This window comes from Piliocolobus tephrosceles, chromosome 13, assembly GCF_002776525.5.
Source record: "Piliocolobus tephrosceles isolate RC106 chromosome 13, ASM277652v3, whole genome shotgun sequence".
In the NCBI taxonomy this organism is placed as follows: domain Eukaryota; kingdom Metazoa; phylum Chordata; class Mammalia; order Primates; family Cercopithecidae; genus Piliocolobus; species Piliocolobus tephrosceles.
The window spans coordinates 112,717,816-112,739,352 of record NC_045446.1 but is presented as its reverse complement, the minus strand read 5'-3'; the positions used below and the strand labels follow the sequence as shown (position 1 = coordinate 112,739,352).

At 45.0% G+C, this 21,537-nt stretch overlaps 1 protein-coding gene and 1 pseudogene across 1 annotated transcript in view; both read left to right on the top strand.

Moving 5' to 3' along the window:
* LOC111540347 overlaps nucleotides 1-11,570 on the top strand; it is a 28,970-nt pseudogene extending 17,400 nt beyond the window's left edge.
* The window catches only part of CLMP (CXADR like membrane protein), a 116,093-nt gene that overhangs the window by 45,628 nt on the left and 48,928 nt on the right, over nucleotides 1-21,537 (top strand). The gene's annotated exons all lie outside the window — the stretch shown is intronic.

Here is a 21,537-nt window from a genome sequence, read left to right as displayed (position 1 = left end):
ACATGCCAGCTTTGAAAGCCACTTAAAAGCCCTGCCGCCCTAAACATACGCCTGCTGGTGAAGAGCAGAGTTGTGTCTGATGCGCATAGCATTTAAAACAGGCCAGGTACTATGCTATGTGCCCTACACATGTTAACTCACTTAATTCTCACCACTAACTCATGACGTTGTGTACTATTAGCACCCCTATTTTATAGATGGGGATGTTCAGGTATGGAAAGAGCAAGTAACTCGCATCTAGTTAAGCTGCAGAACCAAGATGTGAATTTACACAGTCTGGCTCCAAAGTCAGTGTCTAAACCATGCATGGTGGCTCATGCCTCTATCATTCCAGCACTTTGGGAGGCCAAGGTGGGAGGGTCTCTTGAGGTCAGCAGTTTGAGGCTGCAGTGAGCCATGATCACATCACTGATCCAGCCTGGGCAACAGAACAAGAAAGACCCTGTCTCAAAAAACAAAAAAACAAAAAAGTCAGTGTCTTTAACCACTAAGGCAAGTTTTATTACCTCCTCCATTCATTTCTTCAACAACTGTTTCCTGAGTGCCTACTCTGTACCCAGCACTGCATAAGATGCTGAAGATGCAGTCAAGGACATGGTCCTGACCCTCCAGGCACTGACATTCTAGTGGGAGAGGCATCACAATACACAGTGCTGGGTTGCAGGCGTGCTAGGGGAATCCAGAGAAGGGGCAGTTAAGAAAGGCTCGCTGCTGGGCATGGTGGCTCACACCTGTAATCTTAGCACTTTGGGAGGCTGAGGCGGGAGGATCACTTGAGCCCAGGCGTTCAAGACCAGTCTGGGCAACACAGTGAGACCCCATCTGTAAAGAACAAACTATATTTTTAATTTTTTTAAAAAGAAAGGCTCATTGGAGGATGTGACCTCTGAGTCTTATGGGGCCAGTGAAAGGTAGGCCAGTGAATGGTAGACAGACAGGATAAAAGAGGAGAGGTTTCTCCAGGTGGAGAAAATAGTGAATGCAAAGGTAATTGTGTGACGGTTCATGTGCAGAATAGGAGGCAGCTCAGTGTAGCTAGAACAGAGCATGACAATGGAACAGCTACACGGGATGAGGTTGGAGAGCCAAGCAAAGTCATATTTCCAAGGGTCTTTCTATCATACTAAATTTGAAGTTGAACTTGAAAAAAAAAATGGCATTTTTAGAAAACATAGTGAATGCACTGGAAAATATAAAACTGAACACAAAGAGTCCATTTTACACAAAGATGTGAGAGTTTGCATTAAGCAGGTTAACAGGGATAGAGAAAGGTCAGAGTCAAAGGCATTCAGGAGCTCGAATATATAGAACCAGGACTAGCTGAATGTAAAGCAAAGGAAAAGCGAGGAATCAAACATGACTCGCTGGTTCTTGCTAAGTAGGAGGTAGCCCTATTCAGTCCGATAAGTGATGTAGGAGGCACAGCCCCGAATTTGAGGCGCTTGTGAGACCTCCAAGGGAAGCCACCTTGTTTGGTTATCCTGGTCTTTGGGGAGGAGGTCTGGTGGTAGATTTGGAAGTTATTAGCGTCTAGGTGTGCACAGGCCTGGGAGTGACAATGACACCAGGGGAACTGGGGAGGAGAGATGAAAGAGAGTTGAAGTCAGAACCAGTGTTCACAACACACACCCATGGAAGAAGAACCAATGGCAGGGAGCAGGAAGGAGGAAATCCTAGAGAAGAGGGTGTCATGGCAGGCTAAGGCCAGAATTTTAAGAATGAGGATGTGTCACAGAGCTGAGGAGTGGGCCGACCTCTACTTGTAGGTGGGTCTACACGTCTAACCCCCCACCAAGACTGTGATCGAAGAGCAGAGCTGTGTCTGATGCATCTGTTTTCCCAAAACAGCAGGTGCTTAATGTGTAAGGAATAAGGAAATAATAAGAGCCAGTATTTATTGAGTGCGTACATGCGCCAAGCACTAGACACTTTGCATGGATAATCTCATTCAGTTCTCACAAGCATGCTATTAGGTACATGCTCTTTATATATATACACAAACACACATATGTGTATATATATATGTGTATGTGCATGTGTATATATATGTATGTGTGTGTGTGTGTATATATATATATATATATAGACTCCCAAAGTACTGGGATTACAGACGTGAGCCACCGCATTCAGTCCTGATATCTGATTTTTAACAGGGAAAAAATCCTTTGAATGGTTAATCTGACGGAATTTTCAGCATCACTATTAGAACTGAGAAGAAAAGATGCTGGGAGGTGTGCCCAAAAGCCTCAAGATGTAAATTCACATCTTGATTCTGCAGCTTACCTAGATGCAAGTTACTTGATCTTCCCATACCTGAACATCCCCATCTATAAAACAGGGATGCTAATAGCAGTCATGGCGCACACAGCTGGCCCTGCTCTACCCTGAGCCCCTATGCAGCATTAATGAGCAGCTGGAAGCTACCTGCACAGGCCCAGACCTGCCTGCTGATGTTACGGGCCTTCCCCTCCAGCGAGGGCTACAGGTGGGAGCTGAAGAGCAGGAAGAGATATGTAAAGTAGCAGACGGCGCTAAGGTAGTAGGTGCTGATTTCCTAGTGCACTTATCAAGCTCACTAGGGCAGGGAAGTGTGGGACTATTCTGCCTTCCACAGTGAGGAGCACAGCTCAGTTAGCACATTAGAACCAGCCGCAAGGCTGGGCACAGTGGCTCACGCCTGTAATCCCAGCACTTTGGGAGTCCAAGGCCCGTGGATCACTTGAGGTCAGGAGCTCGAGACCAGCCTGGCCAACATGGCAAACCCCCGTCTCTACTAACAATACAAAAATTAGCCAGGCATGGTGGTGGGCGCCTGTAGTCCCAGCTACTCAGGAGGCTGAGGCAGGAGAATCGCTTGAATCCAGGAGGCGGAGGTTGCAGTGAGCCCAGATGGCGCCACTGCACTCCAGCTTGGGCAACAGGGCAAGACTCCGTCTCAAAAAAAAACCAAAAAACAAAAAAACAGCCGCAGAGCTGAACCCACTCATGGAGCACACACTGACAAAGTCTGTGACGTGCAAGTAAAAGGAGTGTCCTCTTACTTCAGTTTCTGGTGACCCAGAACTAGACCTTGGGCAGTAGTTCTCAACCTGTGAGTCACAGAGGTCGGCAGGAAAACAGACGAGAGCACAAAGTTAACCCTTTAATAGCATTCGAGAGCAATGCAGTCCAATAGAAAATACAGAAATAGAAATAGAATGTGAGCCCCCATGGAATTTAAAATTTTCCAGTAGTCATGTCAAAAAGAGCAAAGAGAAACAGGGGAAATTAATTTTAATCTATTTTCATTTAACCCTAAATACACAAAATATTATTTCAACATATAATCAATGGAAAAAATTACTAACAAGATTTTTTACACTCTTTTTATTATACTAATTAAAATCTGGTGGGTGTTTTACATTCACCATGCATTTCAATTCCAGTTAGCCACATTTCAATGGCTCCATTGCTGCCTGTAGTGGCTAGTGCAGCACTAGAGCCTGCTGCACCAGGCTCTGTAAGTCTGAGAAGCCGGGACAGCAGGAAAGTCAGGCCCCTGACACACAATCAGCCTGTGAAATCTGAGGAATGGGGTCGAAAGGGATCCACCAGCTGGTACCTGAGGTCCACATACAATCAGCTCATAAATCTGCAAGACGGAAGATATCCCTGCACTTCAAAAACTCTGTCTACTGCTTTATATGACTTTTTTTTCTGTCACAATGCTCACCTTCATGTCCATTTAACCTCAGTTTACCAAAAAATATCATTATCCCCGCTGGGTGTGGCGGTTCATGCCTGTAATCCCAGCACTTTGGGATGCCGAGGCAAGAGGATCACCTGAGAGGTCGGGAGTTCGATACCAGCCTGACACGAACATGGAGAAACCTTGTCTCTACTAAAAATACAAAATTAGCTGAGCACGGTGGCACATGCCTGTAATGCCACTTACTCAGGAGGCTGAGACAGGAGAATCACTTGAACCCGGGAGGTGGAGGTTGCGGTGAGCCGAGATTACACCATTGCACTCCAGCCTGAGCAACGAGAGCGAAAGTCCGTCTCAAAAAAGTATATATATCATATCTCCAAATATTCATTGAGAGTACAGTATGCCTGCACTGTGCTAGATATTGGATCCAGTAATGTCCTCGGCATCTACAGTGCATTGCAGATGACAAAGCCCTCAACACAAACCAAAGAACTGGGTGTATCAATTATCTATTACTATGTAACAAATGGCTACAAATTCAGCAGCTTAAAACAACACACACTTACTACTTCATCATCTCTGTGGGTTAGGAGTCCAGCTATGGCACGCAGAGTCCTCTGCTTAGAATCTCACAAGGCTGCCGGGCTCAGTGGCTCATGCCTGTAATCCTAGCACTTTGGGAGCCTGAGGCAGACGGATCACTTGAGGCCAAGAGTTTGAGACCAGCCTGTCCAACATCGTGAAACCCCATCTCTACTAAGAATACAAAACTTAGCCAGGAGTGGTGATGCACACCTGTAGTCCCTGCTATTCAGGAGGCTGAGGTAGGAGGATCGCTTGGACCTGGGAGGTAGGGGTTGCAGTGAGCCGAGATTGCACCACTGTACTCCAGCCTGAGCAACAGAGTGAGACTCCGTCTTAAAAAAAAAAAAAAAAAAAAAAGGTCTCACAAGACTGTAGTCAAGGTGTTGGCAAGGGCTGGGTCCTCATCTGGAGGCTCAGCTGGGGCCTGACATTGAAATGCAAGTTGTTGAAGCTGTTGAAATGTGAGCCTAAGATCAGGGTGGCTTGATCTGTGAGGATGTGAGGATGTACTTCCACCCTCACCACTCACATGACTGTTAGCAGTATTGAGTTCTTTGTGGCTGTAGGACAGAGTCAGCTCTCTGCTGGATTTTGATCAGAGGCCACCCACTGTTCCCTGTGTCATGGCCCTCCCCATAGGCAGTTCACATGGCAGCTAACTTCTTCAAGGCTGGCAGTGCTTCTAAATCCAGTCTGCTGCAAGGTTGTTTTATACAATTTAACATAATCATGGAATTGACAGTCCATCACCTTGGCCATATTCTATTGGTTGAAAGCAAGTCACAGGTCCACCCCATTCTCAAGGGCCTATGACTACACAAAGGCATGAACACCAGGAGTTGGGGATTGTGAGAGCCATCTTAGGGTATGTCCACCACAGTGGTATTATCCCAATAAATAACATAGGTAAGCAATGAGGGTTAGGGACAATGATTGGCAACAGTCACTCAGCTCGTAGGGGAAAAATTCATGACTAAGGTCCATGCGTGCTGATTCCATGGCCAATGTCCCTTCTAACACAGAGTGACAGTGAAACGTGGCTCCTGCCCTCAGGCAGCTAAATAATGAGGGATGGGAGCTAGAAATAAGCTTACCCAGAACTCTGCAGTGTCCCCACACATGTGAGAGGCTTGGCCCAGGGAATAGGTAGTAAGGAACCTCCACTGGGTTCTTGAACTGTCCCTCCCTGGACATAGGCGGGAATATCAGAGATGAGACATGGGACTTTGGCCTGGTAAGAAGAAATCATGGTCTCATGTCTAGGAGTAGGACTGCCTATTTTAAGAAATCTCATCCAGCCAAGAACCTCATGCGTAACTGTTCCTAGGAGATTTTGCACTGTAACTCCTAAATTCCGCCTTCTCCCACTTAGGGCTTGACTGTAGGATGCTAAGGTCAAAGCTACTTACTATAGGTTTCCCACCTTCTCTGCCAGGCACTGTGGATACCGCCCTGATCTTAGGCTCACATTTCAACAGCTTCAACAACTTGCATTTCAATGACAAGCCCCTAGTGGTATATCTGAAAGCAGTGCCTGGACAATCAGATCTAATACCTCTGCTACTCCATCCTCAACAGGTAGAATTAAGGTCAAACTTGAAGAATTTTGACTAGATCAGCCAGACGCAGTGACTTACACCTGTAATCCCAGCACTTTGGTAGGCCGAAGCAGGAACTGCTTGAGCTCAGAAGTTTGAAACCAACCTGGGCAACATGGTGAAACCCCATTTCTACAAAAAGTACAAAAATTAGGCAGGTGTAGTGGCATGTACCTGTATTCCTAGCTACTCAGGAGGCTGAGACAGGAAGATCGCTTGACCCTGGGAGGTCGAGGGTCCAGTGGGCTGTGCTCACACCACTGTACTCCAGCCTGGGGGACAAATGCAAGACAATATAAGCCACTTCATAAACATCATTAAAAATAATAATTAAGTTTATATGGTTAAGTAAAAAGTTACTATATACACTAAACACCTTAGCATTTCACGGATAGAAGAGCCCATTCAGAACCAGAATCAGATAACTCGATTTGGGCTTTAGAAAGAGACCTAGGTCAAACTTAGAGCCGTGGTTCTCAGGTGGAGGCAATTTTGTTTCCCAGGAAACATTTGGCAATATCTGAAAACATTTTTGATGTCACAACACAAGGAAGGAGGAAGGGTTGTGTTAGTCTATTTTGCATTGCTATAAAGGAATGTCTCAGGCTGGATAATGTATAAAGAAAGAGTGGATAATGTATAAAGAAAAGAGATTTATTGGCTCACCGCTCTGCAGGCTGTACATGAAGCATAATGCTAGGCACCTGCTTCTAATGCGGGCCTCGGGAAGCTTGCAATCATGGTGGAAGGCAAAGGGGGAGCCCGCATATCACATGGCAAGAGAGGGAGCAAGAGGTGAGGGATGCCAGGCTCCTTTAAACAACCCACTCTCATGTTAATTAATGGATGATCCAGAAGTCACTACCATGGGTGGGGGTGGGGGCACCAAGCTATTCATGAGGGATCTACCCCCAAAACCCAAACACCTCCCACTAGCCCACCTGCAACACTGGAGGTCATATTTCAACATGAGATTTGGAGAGGACAAAACATCTACATCATATCGGGGGGATGGAGAGGTGCAACTAGCATGTAGGAAATAGAGGCCACTCTATAGTGGATGCTGCCATACATCCCACAATGCATGGAACGCTCCCACAGCAAGGAATTACCTGGCCAGAAAAGTCAGTAGTGCTGAGGTTGAGGATCCCTGGCCTAGAGTTGGCAGAGAGGAAGAGAGGAAAGCTTTGGGCAAAGGTTGTGTGTGGGAGTGTGAGGGTTGGGGGTTAGAGGGGAGGTATAAGATGGAGGCAGGTGGAAGAACAATAGAAACACCAGGCCACCACCCCACATTGTAATCCAGAGGAAGATTCCCTCCACCAACCAATGATAACTTATCTTCTGACTTACTGATCTCCATTAGCAACAAATATAAGAATCCCTTTTATATTTCACCTTTCATTCCTGCTCACCTTTTATTCCTACATGAAACAGGATCTCATAACCCTTCAGGGTTTCTTCAAACTCTGACAAAATTACCTTCCACCCCTACTATACAACCAAAGGTATTTTAGGCTTAATTTTTCTCCTCCTCCTCCTAATAACCCTAGTACTATTTTCACCTGACCTCCGGAGCGACCCAGATACACTTTAGCCAACTCCCTCAACACCACATCCCACATTAAGCCAGAGTGGTACTTTCTGTTTGCCTATGCAATCTTACGATCCATCCCTGACAAACTAGGAGGCGTACTGGCCCTTGTATTCTCCATTCTCATTCTAGCAGTTATTCCTGTACTTCACACGTCTAAACAACAAACCATAATATTCCGACCATTGAGTCAGTGCCTGTTCTGAATCTTAATGGCCAAATTATTTACACTCACATGAACTGGGGGACAGCCAATCGAGTACCCTCGCCATTGGACAGACAGCATCTATTATGTACTTCTCTACCATCTATTTTATTTTATTTTATTTTGAGACAGTGTCTTGCTCTGCCGCCCAGGCTGGAGTGCAGTAGCGCAATCTCGGCTCACTGCAACCTCCACCTGCCAGGTTCAAACAATTCTTCTGCCTCAGCCTCCCAAGTAGCTGGAACTACAGGCATGCGCCATCATGCCCGGCTAATTTTAGTAGAGACGAGGTTTCGCCATGCTGGCCAGGCTGGTCTCGAACTCCTGACCTTGTGATCCACCTGCTTCAGCCTCCCAAAGTGCTGGGATTACAAGCGTGAGCCACAGTGCCCGGCCCTTCTACCATCCATTTTATAATCTTAAAATGTTACCACCGAAGCTTAGAGATCCAGCCCAACTCCTTTGCATTGCAGATGTGGTAACTGAGCCCTAAAGAGACAGAATTGAGTGCTCAAGGCCACACAGGTTTCTAAATAGCAGAACCAGCTGCAGAACCCAGGCCCCTAACTCACTGGCCAGTCCTATTTCTTCTGTTTTATTTTTGACATCCAACAGTTCAATAACTTTTTGAACAGCTCTCTTACAAACCTCTGAGCTGCAGAATAGTTTTCAAGTTGAAAGCTATTCTGCAGCTCAGAAGTTTGTAAAGCTTTTCTGCAAAGGACCAGAGAGTAAATATTTTAGGCTTTATAAGCCAGACGATTTCAGTCACAAATACTCAACGCTGCTGCTGTAGTGTGAAAGCCGCCATACACCAAACATAAATGAATGGGTGTAGCTGTGTTCCAGCAGAATTTATTTATAGACACAGAATTTAAATGTTATACAATGTGTCAGAAAACGGTACCTTTCTTTTAATTTTTTTCCACCCATTTAAAAATGTTAGAAGAGTCTGGGCGCAGTGGCTCACGCCTGTAATATCAAAACTTTGGGAGGCCATGGCGGGTGGATCACCTGACGTCAGGAGTTCGAGACCAGCCTAGCCAACATAGTGAAACCCCATCTCTACTAAAAATACAAAAAATTAGCCAGGTGTGGTGGTGCACACCTGTAATACCAGCTGCCGAGGAGGCTGAGACAGGAAAATTACTTGAACACGGGAGGCAGAGGTTGCAGTGAGCCGAGATCGGGCTATTGCGCTCCAGCTTGGGTGACAGAGCAAGACTTCATCTCAAATAAATACATAATAAATAAATAAGAATTATTCTTAGCTCCAGGCCACATCAAATGGTGGTAGGGTAGGGGATGGGAGGTGGGGGGCAGGTGGGAGCAGGGAGGATGTTACCAGATTTGGACTCTGTATCAAACTTGCTGATATGCTGCTGTCAGAAAGTAGATCTCCATAACCAGCAGGAAAAAATTTTAAAAACTCCAGAAAAGTGCAATAAATTGCAAACAATACATACCATAAATACTGTTGTTGCTAAATGTAAGATAAAGTTTCATATTTCTATATGTACACACACATACACATAAGCACTAGAGAAAGATCCAGAAGGATCTTCATAAAGTTCATAACAGCAATTACTTGAGGGAGGGGAGGAGGCTTGATGGGAATAGGTCAAGGAAGGCCTTGCAGTGTTTCCGTGTGTTTTATAGTGAGAACATATTTATGTCTTAGTCCTGTAACTTTTTAAAGTTTTAAATTTAAAACGAATCCATGTGTACCTTATACTAGTTTAATGAATTTGCCTCACCCCTCACAAATAAACTTCATCCCTCCTTGCTGCCTCATCCGAGGGAATCAGGGACAGAGCTGGAGAAACCCAGGACAGAGCTTCAGCCCCTGCTTAGCAAGCCACCGGGAGGCAGCCCCGGGCCCTGGGGATTTCTGGTCATTTTATGGTTTGGGGGAGGGAGAGAAGAAAGGCTCTTTCATCAAATTAAAAAAATAAAATAAAATTACTACTCTTTCTGCTGGGATACTGATGGTCTAGGGCTCTTAGAGGATCTGACTTTGGAAACCCCAAGGACAAAGGAGACCTAAAAAGCAGCCGCAGCCAGTCCCCTGGCGTCTGGGTCGCTGCTCTTGAAAACTCCAGCACATGTGGTTTCAATCACGGAGCCTGGCGCCTTCCGCCACTCAGAAGCCCAGCAGCTTCGGGGCGCCCAACTGACTTCTTTGTTTGCGAGGAGCTGGGCCCAGCCAGGGTGGCCGCCTTCGCCTTCGAGAGAGGTTTTAGGCTCAGCCTTCCCCTTTCTATAAAATTCCGGAAATCTCAGGGCAGCCCCAGGCGACAGGCTGCAGGCAGCCTGCAGCCTGCTCGGGGGAGTTCTTATCTCTGGGGACAGCCTAACTCTGAGACCTCTTGGCCAGTGCCGTCCAAAGCAAACAGCAAGCAGATGGTCCAAGTTCGGCCTCTGGTGAAACTGTTTATTCTTAGGAGATGGCCATCTCGCCTCTGGGACCCTGCCGGCTCCACCAGCCTTTGCTCCTCTTTCCCTTCCGCATCTCCCCCTTTCTCCTTCTAAATGGGAGTCCTCTGAATTTGGTACCACTTTTGAGCTTTAAGAAAGGTCTACCCCGTCTCTACTAAAAATACAAAAAAAATTAGCCGGCCGTGGCGGCGGACTCCTGTAGTCCCAGCTACTCTGGAGGCTGAGGCAGGAGAATGGCGTGAACTCGGGAGGCGGAGCTTGCAGTGAGCTGAGATTGCGCCACTGCACTCCAGCCTGGGCCACAGAGCGAGACTCCATCTCAGAAAAAAAAAAAAAAAAAAAAGAGAAAGATCTGCAAGGAAAAGTCAGCATTCCTTCCATTGTGGAAGGTTAATTTGGTTTCCTAGAGGAGAAGGGTTGAATGGAAACATATGGGGCTGGGGAAACTGGACATGGGAGGTTTACATTCCCAGTTTGGAATGAGGACAAACCTTGTTTGCCTATGTTGGCCGCCTGTCACATCTAAAACCAAATGCCATTAGCCAGCCCCATAAGTAAGATTCCATTTATGGTAAGTTACTAAAGTTACACTTTCAGAAAGTTAAAGGTGACAGGGCGTCGTGGCTCACACCTGCAATCTCAGCACTTGAGAGGCCGAGGTAGGCGGATTCCGTGAGCTCAGGAGTTCGAGACCAACCTCGCCAACATGGTAAAACCCCCGTCTCTACTGAAAATACAAAAACTAGCCAGGCGTGGTGGCATGTGCCTGTAGTCCCAGCTACTTGGGAGGTTGAGGCAGGAGAATCGCTTAAACCTGGGAGGCGGAGATTACAGTGAGCCAAGATCGCGCCACTGCACCCCAGACAGGGCAACAGAGCGAGACTCAGTCTCAAAAAAAAAAAAAATTACTTGTAATAACCCAGGTTCCAGCCATGAAATATTACGCTGGAGAGACCATAGGCCTCCATCGTGGCCAGGGAGAGGAGGGCGGGGTGGGGGGACCACCCCAGAATTGGCCCCCGGCGGTATCATGGCAACCTGAACCCCGCTCCCCAAGAATATGAAAGTGATGAGGACTCTTACCAAGTGCTGGATTTAACTGAGGATGCACGAAGACACCAGTGGTGGAATTCAGTGTTTGGCCACAGTTCGGGACCTATGGTGGAAAAATACTCAGTAGCTACCCAGATTGTAATGGGTGATGTTCCTGGCTGATGTGCAGGATTTTTGTTCCAGAAAGTTGGAAAACTTGCAGATTGCTAGTCATAGTGGCTATGTGCAGATTGACTGGAAGAGAGTTGAAAAAGCTGTAAACAAAGCAAAAAGGCAGATTAAGAAACGAGTGAACAAAGCAGCACCTGAAATCAACAATTTAATTGAAGAAGCAACGAATTTATCAAGCAGCACATTGTGATATCTGGTGGATTTGTGGGAGGCTTTTTGCTCAGACTTGCATCTTAAGGACATGAATATTCTCACATAGCGGATTCAACTATGAGAAGAGAAGTGGCAGCAATAAGGGGTCTCTCAACAGTACATGCTGCCAGAGTCTCTAGGGCAAGGAGAAACAACCAGCTGGAAAATACTGAATTCACAATTTAGCATTCTGCCATCTAAAGCTAGGCAAACTAGTATCTGCAACAGTAGTGTTCCTGAGCAAAACATGGCTTTCATCACTTTGTAAAAATTTGCATCTGTTTAGAAATTAGCCTAAAAAATATCACCATTGTAGACAGAGAGAGAAAAGAAATATGTTGGATTTATTGCCTACTAAAATAGTACTCTCTTTTTATGTAAATAAAATGTTCTTCATTGTGAAAAAGAATAGAAATACTACAGTGGAAATACAAACCTGCAGGTAATCATCTTACCTTAATCAACCCAATTCCTAGCCTGGACTCCTGAAATATCTATGACAGACACCTCATTCAGGACTTTGTTTTTCACTGTTCCCTCTTGGGACATTGTCAGTCCTTAGCTTTGGCCATATATACATATACATATGGTATACAGGGTCTATAAATCAGAGTCCCTTCCCCCCACCTTCTTTTTTTAACTTTTGAGAACAGCACAAACACTGCAAAGATATTTGACAATTTTCTCAGGTAATTTGTTGTTCTTTTTTTGGCGGGGGTGAGGGACAGAGTCTTGTTCTATCACCCACGCTGGAGTGCAATGGCACAATCTCGGCTCACTGCAACCTCTGCCTCCCGGGTTCAAGCCACTCTCCTGCCTCAGCCTCCCAAGTAGCTGGGATTACAGAGGCCCACCACCACGCCCGGCTAATTTTTGTATTTTTAATAGAGATGGGTTTTCACCATATTGGCCAGGCTGATCTCAAACTCCTGACCTCAGGTGATCCACCCGCCTCAGCCTTCCAAAGTGCTGGGATTACAGGCATAAGCCACCACGCCCGGCCTATTTTGTTGTTCTTGAAGTAAATAAGGAAAAAAAAATTCAAAACCAGCAAATTTGTTTATTGCTGCTCTTGGATTTATGACAGCTGGTATCCATGAAGCAAAGCGCTCTCCTGACAATGCGCTGGCACACTGACAAGCTCACATGCTAGAGAGCAATTTTTTTTTTGAGACAGAGTCTTACTCTGTTGCCCAGGCTGGAGTACAGTGGCACAATCTCAGCTCACTGTAACCTCCACCTCCTGGGTTCAAGCGATTCTTGTGCCTCAGCCTCCTGAGTAGCTGGGACTACAGACATACGCCACCTTGCTGGGCTACTTTTTTTGTATTTTTAGTAGAAATGGGGTTTCACCATGTTGGTCAGGCTGGTCTTGAACTCCTGACCTCACGTGACCCCCCCTCACCCCTGCCTCAGCCTCCCAAAGTGCTGGGATTACAGGTGTGAGCCACCGTGCCCAGCCTAGAGTGCAAATTTGAACATCAAATGCCCTTGCTTAAAAACCCCAATGGCTCCCCTTTGCCTAAGCACCAGGGACAAATTTTAATCTTCTTAGTATGCTATTGTGAAAGAAAAAATTAACCATATACTTGTTAAAGATGGTAAGAAATACACTATTTTCAAGGGAAGTGTAAGAAAGAGAAAAAATCTTTTCCTTCTACTCTTTTTGGTTATTTGCTGGGGCTTTGTAACAAAAGACAGATTAATAAGAGAAAAGCAGACTTTTTTTCTTTTTTTTTTTTTAAACAGAGTGTCTCTCTGTCGCCCAGGCTGGAGTGCAGTGGTGAGATCTCAGCTCACTGCAACCTCCCCTTCCTAGGTTCCAGCAATTCTCATGCCTCAGCCTCCTGAATAGGTGGGATTACAGGTGTGCACCACCACACCTGATCAATTTTTGCATTTTTAATAGAGACGGGGTTTCACCATGTTGGCCAGGCTGGTCTTGAACTCCTGGCCTCAAATGATCCACCCACCTTGGCCTCCCAAAGTGCTGGGATTACAGGCATGAGCCACTGCCTACAAATGTATTTAATATAGTCTTACGTGACATGAGAGCCTTCATAAGAAAATGAAGCCCCAGAAAAATAGTTAGACATGTTTTTACTAGGTTTGATGAAGAGTAAAAAATCACGGGAAAAGGGTATGATCTAAGGGCAATAAGCTGGGGGAGACACAAGGCTTGGCCACTCAGATTCCTCTCAGTGTTCCTGTCTTCACAGACAAGGACACGCCTTCCTCTGGGCATAGGGAGTTGCCTCTCATATCAGGGGTTTATGACCTTCTTGAGGGGAAGGTTAGACAGTCCTTCCTGCACCTGCTCTTTCTCAAATTTCTTTGGCTTAAAATACTCAATATGCCAAGGTGTCATATTTTGGGGTAGGATGTTCTGAACCCCATCATAGTAGTGGCTACTATGATGGGGTTTTGTAGTATGGGCTAGAGATGGGGCTCAAATCCAGGGACAATAAGGAAAAGTGGAGATTTATAGCCAAGAAACAAGGTAGGGGAATCAATTGATGGAAAATCACTAGGAAGTAGGGTAACTCTTTGTTAAACTGACTTAACAAGATTTCTGCTGAAAGGAAGCCAGGGTAAGAAGATGTTGACGGTGGTCAGACCGAGTGGCGGATTCCACTAAACTCAGTAGGATCCTTGATAAAACTGGAGTAAGCAGACCTAGACAGAGCCAAAGGTTGGGCCTAGTCAAAAGGAGGACCCAGAGGAGCCTGACTAGAGCCCGATCAAGGAGTCTGTGTTCATGAGAACTTCTGATTTCTCCATTACCCTTTTCCAGCCTCATTTCCAGTCATTAGAGCCTGTGGATTCTATACTGATGTCATTACAAACTTCCCATCTTTCCCTAACGTATCTCCAGGTCATCCCAACAACTCTAGAATTCCATGGCGGACAGTTATAGTCTCAGAAGCCAGGCACAGTGGCACATCCCTATAATCCCAGCCTTTGGGAGGCTGAGGCAGGTGGATTGCTTGAGGTCAGTAGTTTGAGACCAGCCTGGCCAACATGGCAAAACCCTGCCTCTACCAAAAAATACAAAAATTAGCTGGGCATGGTGGTGCACGCCTACTTGCGAGGCTGAGGTGGGAGAATCGCTTGAGCCCAGGAGGTGGAGGCTGCAGTGAGCAGAGATCACACCACTGCCCTCCAGCCTGGGCCACAGAGTGAGACCCTGTCTCAAAAATAAAATAAAATAAAATAAAAATAAAAAACAGGGCCAGGCGCAGTGTCTCACGCCTGTAATCCCAGCACTTTGGGATGCCAAGGCGGGTGGATCACTTGAGGTCAGGAGTTCGAGACCAGCCTGGCCAACATAGTGAAACCCCGTCTCTACTAAAAATACAAAAATTAGCTGGGCGTGGTGGCAGGCACCTGTAATCCAAGCTACTTAGAAGGCTGAGGCAGAAGAATCACTTGAACCTGGGAGGCAGAGGTTGCTGTGAGCCAAGATTGAACCACTGCACTCCAGCCTGGGCAAAAGAGCAAGACTGTGTCTCAAAAATAACATAAAATAAAATGAGAGAGACAAAAATAAGATAAAAAAAGGAAAAAATTATCACCTCAGAGCACAGAGGAATAGAAAACATTGGGGAAACTGTGATTTAGGAAACAGCCACATCTCCATGTGGACCTTCTGAATAGCTTTCCATATTTGACAGTTCCCCGAAGTAATCATTCCTTTGCTGAGTCCTTAACAGGGCAGCTGCCCACTCAGCGGCCGTGTGCCCTGGCATGGGACTGAATCAGCCTGCAGGAAGACAGGAATCAGATCTTTCTGCAATTTGCTAAAAAGAAAAAAAAAATGCTATTTGTGGAGCAGAGGTTCTGCCTCAGCACTTGGTTCAGTTGTGCTCCTTCCTGAGAGGTTTCTTACACGTACACACCCCCGCAAAGATTCTTACTTTCCTTCACTTTTGTACTTCTTACTATAATAGCTAAGATAGATTTTATACAACATGCTTTAAACAAGATTATATTTAATCCTTACGACAGCATGTGAAAAGGTACTATTATTATGCTCATTTTATAGATGATAAAAGTAGGTTTAGAAAAATTAAGGATCTTGGCCAGCTGCGGTGGCTCACGCCTATAATCCCAGCACTTTGGGAGGCTAAGGCGAGTGGATTGCCTGAGGTTAGGAGTTTGAAACCAGTCTGGCCAACATGGTGACACCACGTCTCTACTAAAAATACAAAAATTAGCCGGGCGTGGTGGCGCATACCTGTAATCCCAGCTACTCGGGAGGATGAGGCAGGAGAATCACTCAAACCCTGGAGATGGGGGTTGCAGTGAACCGGGATCACACCATTGCACTCCAGCCTGGGCAACAAGAGCGAAACTCTATTTCGAAAAAAAGAGAAAAGAAAAAAGAAAGAAAGATAGATTAAGGGCAGAGTCAGGACTCGAATGTGACCCAAACCCACTCAAGTAACCATCCTCCACACTGCATTTTGAAACCCAGTATTTAAGAGTTTGGAAAAGGTTAGTTTTGGGCTTATTTTTGGTTATTGTTCACTTGTTTGTTTTGTCTTGTTTCTAATCTTAAATACATAAAATTAAAGTAAGGACAGTTAGAAATTCCCTCCAAGAGTCAAAATGTTTCTTTTGCAAAATATTCTTTCTATATTTTTCTTTTTTTTCTGTATTTTTTTCTAATCTTTGTGGCTACCATGAAATATTTCTCAATGGAACTGATGGAGCAAGAGAAATTTCTAGGCTCTTTATATTTGAGGGATGAGAAAAAGATCTAAAACTAGACAGTAATAGTATTTGGAGGGAAAGAAAAACGATCACCTAAGTACTATTTTGGAATGACAGATATTATTTTTGAAATCCAGCTGGACACGGTGGTTCACACCTGTAATCCCAGCGCTTTGAGAGCCCAAGGCGAGTGAATTACTTGAGGTCAGGAGTTCAAGACCAGCCTGACCAACATGGTGAAACCCTGTCTCTACTAAAAATGCAAAAAGTAGCGAGGCATGGTGGTACACACCTGTAATCCCAGCTGTTTGGGAGGCTGAGGCAGGAGAATCATTTGAACCTGGGAGGCGGAGATTGCAGTAAACTGAGATAGTGCCACCGTGCTCCAGCCTAGGCGACAGAATGAGACTCTGTCTCAAAAAAAAAAAAGAAGAAAGAAAGAAAAAAAAAAGAATTCCATTTGGGGAAGGAAAACAAAGAACTTACCACACTTTTCATGCTGTGTGTGAATATCATATACATGTATGCTATGATGGTGTTTAGAAGCAACTCTGAATGGAGTTTTAGATTTGTGAACTATTTTCTGACTCCTGAACTACTTTTTTCCCCAACCCTTTTCCACAGCTCAACCCTCACCCTCCCAGAATGCCTGCTGTCCATTCCCTGGCATGTGCAGGAGGCAGGAACTATGCATTTCCCAGTGGGTGCCTGCCAGGGAAGGTGGGCTTCTGTCCATCTGGGCGAGGGCATCATTTAGGGAACATCAGCTTGTGTCAAAGGAAGGGTGATAAAAATTTTTCTTTTCCCTCTTGACTTGCTTAAACACCATCCAGACCATACCATTTTTCTTAATTTGCACTGGGTGGACAATAAATAATTTTTCTCCCTTTTTAATTTTGCCAAACCCTGCCCAGAAAGCAGGGCAAAGCCTTGGTGGCCCTGGGGCCATTTCCCAGCACCTCCCAGGGAGCTCTACCAGATCATGGTAACTCTGAGTGAAAATGATGGGAAGTGATCTTCGTCCACAAAAGAGCCAGTTTGAGGCCTCTCCGGGCAGTTACATCCCTTGGACTCCCCTGTACAGTTCCCAGAGTTTCAAATTTCTGAAAGATGAATACCATAGTGTTCTCCAGCCCCAACACTAATTTTCTTTACCTCCTTTTCCCTTGAATATTTTTACTCTTCCTCACCATCTGCATTCTTATGAAGAGAGGTTTCCACTCAATCCTGCTTTCACATGTTGTTTTCTGAGTGTGGGCAGAGTCTTCTCCGTGGCTTAGTGGTTTTGAATGCTAAACAGAGCAGGAGACAAAATTTGATCCCTGGCTCTGTAACTTATATTTATTCTCTAGTGTTTCAGGTCTGGAGCCTCCAGGAAAAAGAAAAAATGTGTTTTGATAAAAAGGAAGGAGTAGGTGGATTAGATGTGAAACACTATTTCTGAAAACAACAGGGTGTCAGAAGTCAGAAAACCTGGGTTCTAGTCCCAACTTTGCATTAACTTGCATCAGTTGGCTTGTCACTTAGCTGCCTAATGTATAAGGTAAAGTGGTCAAATGAGAAGTGGTACTGAACTATATATATATATATGTGTGTGTATATATTTTGAGATGGAGTTTCACTCTTATTGCCCAGGCTGGAGTGCAACGGTATGATCTCGGCTCACTGCAACCTCCGCCTCCTGGATTCAAGCACTTCTCCTGCCTCAGCCTCTGGAGTAGCTGGGAATACAGACACCCGCCACCACGTCAAGCTAATTTTTTGTATTTTTGCTGGAGATGGGGTTTCACCATGTTGGCTAGGGTGGTCTCCAACCTGACCTCAGGTGATCCACCTGCCTTGACCTCCCAAAGTTCTGGGATTACAAGTGTGAGCTACTGCTCTCGGCCCTGAACAATATTTAGAAGCACAAATTTTAAAGCAGACACATCTTCAGTTCTAACACTGGCTATGCTAATTATTGGCTGTATTTCTGCAGAGAATGTCTTTGACTTCCCTAAGCCTCGGTTTCATCATCTATACAATGGAAATAAAAATCACACCTATTCTATGGGGTTGTGTAAGGATTAAATAAGATAGTGTTCACAGAACTCTCAGCAAGTGTTCAATATAGGTAGCTATTTGTATAAAAGTTTCATAAAATTCTTCCCACCTCTATATATTTTAATATTCAATTTGAAAAAAAAGGTCAAATTAGTTGTTTGACATATACTGATGATTAAACTTTCAATTATTTTTCACTTTTTAACTTGCAGTCTTTTTCTCTTTTTTTGAGATCATGGTCTCACCATGTTGCTCAGGCTAGAATGCAGTGACATGATCATAGCTCACTGCAGCCTCTACCTCCTGGGCTCAAGTGAAAATCTCACATCAGCCTCCCAAGTAGCTGAGACTACAGGCATGTGCCACCACATCTGGCTACTTCTTAATTTTTGGTAGAGGCAAGATCTTGCTATGTTGCTCAGGCTGGTCTCAAACTCCTGGGCTCAAGCAATCCTCCCACCTCAGGATTACAGGCCTGGGCCACCATGCCGGGATTACAGGCCTGAGCCACCATGCCGGCCTTATAGTCCTACTTTGTTTTCGTTTTTTTAAAGAAGTCCCCTTTCTTCCTGGTTGGCTGAGTTGTTTTTTTTTTTTTTTTAAATCACGAATGGGTATTGAATTTGTTAAAGTCTTTTTCTTCATTCTCCATCTGCTGAAATTATACTGCTTTTCTCCTTTATCCTATAAATACGGGGAATTACAATGATTAATTGATTTTTTATTGTTAAACCAACCTTATATTCTGAGGATAAAACCTACTTGGTCTGATGCATTACCTTTTTTTTTTTTTTTTTTGAGACAGAGTCTCACTCTGTCGCCAGGCTGGAGTGCAACGGTGCGATCTTGGCTCACTGCAACCTCTGCCTCCCTGGTTCAAGCGATTCTCTTGCCTCAGCCTCCTGAGTCTGGGATTACAGGCTCGCACCATCACGCCCGGCTAATTTTTTTGTATTTTCAGTAGAGACAGGGTTTTGCCGTGTTGGCCAGGCTGGTCTCGAACTCCTGACCTCAGGTAATTCGCCCGCCTTGGCCTCTTAAAGTGCTGGGATTACAGACATGAGCCACCGTGTCCGGCCACATTACTCTTTATATCTATTACCTGATTTGATTTTGTTAAGGGATGATTGCATGTAAGTTCATGAGTGATACTGGTCTGTGATTTTCTTCTGTGTGTATGTGATATCTTTATCTGGATGTTGGGATCAGAGTAATGCTGATAAAATGAAAAGGAAGTGCTCCTTTTCTATTTTCTCAAAGAGTTTGGGTAGAATCATTATCATTTCTCCTCTCTGAAAGGTTTAGTTCTGGCTTTTAAATGTAAAACAAATCGCCCCTTTTAGTCCTCCCTCCCTCCACACAGTAAGTCTTAATTACAAATATGGAAAAGAAGCCATTATAAAAAGAGGTGGGCTGGGTGCGGTGGCTCACACCTGTAATCCCAGTACTTTGGGAGACTGAGGTGGGCGGATCACTTGAGGTCAGGAGTTCGAGACCAGTCTGCCCAACATGGTGAAACCCCATCTCTACTAAAGATACAAAAATTAGCTGGGCGTGATGGTGCATACTTGTAATCCCAGCTACTCAGGAGGCTGAGGCAGGAGAATTGCTTGAATCCAGGAGGCGGAGGTTGCAGTGAGCTGAGATCGCGCCACTGCACTCCAGCCCGGGTGACAAAGAGAGACTGTCTCAGAAAAAAAAAAGAAAAAAATGAAATTATTTAAAGATGGAATTATATGTTCATAGTTTCCTGTACTTTTCCTTTATAGCATTTATCACATTTATACACTTAATTATATTTAACTTATCACATTCAATATAATTAAATTCTTATAATTATTTCTCTCATTACTATGAGTCTTTTTCATACAATTATAAGTATCATGAGGGATGAGACTAGTTCTACTTTCTTATTACCGTCTTCATAAACTTAGCTCAAGAGTAGAAAGACAGCTGACTAGGCGCAGTGGCTCACACCTTTAATCCTCACACACTGGAACGCTGAGGCTGGAGCACTGCTTGAGCCCAGGAGTTCAAGACCAGCCTGGGCAACACACTGAGACCCCTGTCTCTACAAAAAATAGGACTGGTAAATAATTGATTAATACATGGATAAATTAATTAATACATTACTTAATGTTTTCAGATTAACTTCCCGGAGAATTTGCATGTTCCTCTGAAAGATTAATTAATTCGGCTTGCATCCATTGAGGGCCTATTTGGTGATAAGCATTTTGTAAATACAAAGAAGAATTGAAAAGAATGGCCCTGCCTGGGGAATTTAGCATGCAGTAGGAGAAAAGACGAGACACTATATAGGCATGACAAAATGTAAGATCTATTATAGAAGTGTCTACAGAGTATTACAGGAAAATGGATTAAAAAAGAAATTCATGCTATTCAGGCAAAGCAATATATTCAGGCTGGCCCCTTGAAAGAGAGGAAAAGATTTTCTAAGCAGGGAAGGTGAGGCAATAAGCAGGGTGAGCAGCATGCAGTAGGTGTGGCTAGGAAGGTGTCTTTGTTATACTCTAGCCCAGCACATTGTCCAGTGGGTGCTTCCTATGTGCTCCTGCTGCGGGAAAAGAGAGCAGAAAGCAAAGACAGTGGGCTGGGCTCAGTGGCTCACACCTGTAATCCCAGCACTTTGGGAGGCTGGGGTGGGTGGATCACATGAGGTCAGGAGTTTGAGACCAGCCTGGCCAACACAGTGAAACCCCGTCTCTACTAAAAATACAAAAAATTAGCCAGGTGTGGTGGCACATGCCTGTAATCATGGCTACTTGGGAGGCTGAGGCAGGAGAATTGCTTGAACCCAGGAGGCAGAGATTGCAGTGAGCTGAGATCATGCCACTGCACTCCAGCCTGGGCAACAGAGCAAGACTCTGTCTCAAGAAAGAAAGGAAAGGAAGGGAAGGGGAGAGACAGGAGAGGAGGGAAGGGGAGGGGAGGGGAGGGAAAGTGAGTGCTGGGGAACGTGGCCCCCAGTCCACATCCTGAAGAACCTTGAGTGTTCGTGCAGGAGTCTCCTCTTGATCTTGTAGGCAGTGGTAAGGCCACTCGAGGTTAAGTAGGGCAGTGCTTTGCAAACTTCTCCATGAGTGCTCCTAAAGGCAGAGTAGTGTGCATGTGGACCTCTGGAGATTTGGGATATAGCCCAGAACAACCTGCCAAAGCCTGGCATCGCTTTGAAGTCTTGCTTTAGCTTAAAAATACATATAAGGCCAGGTGTGGTGGCTCTTGCTTATAATCC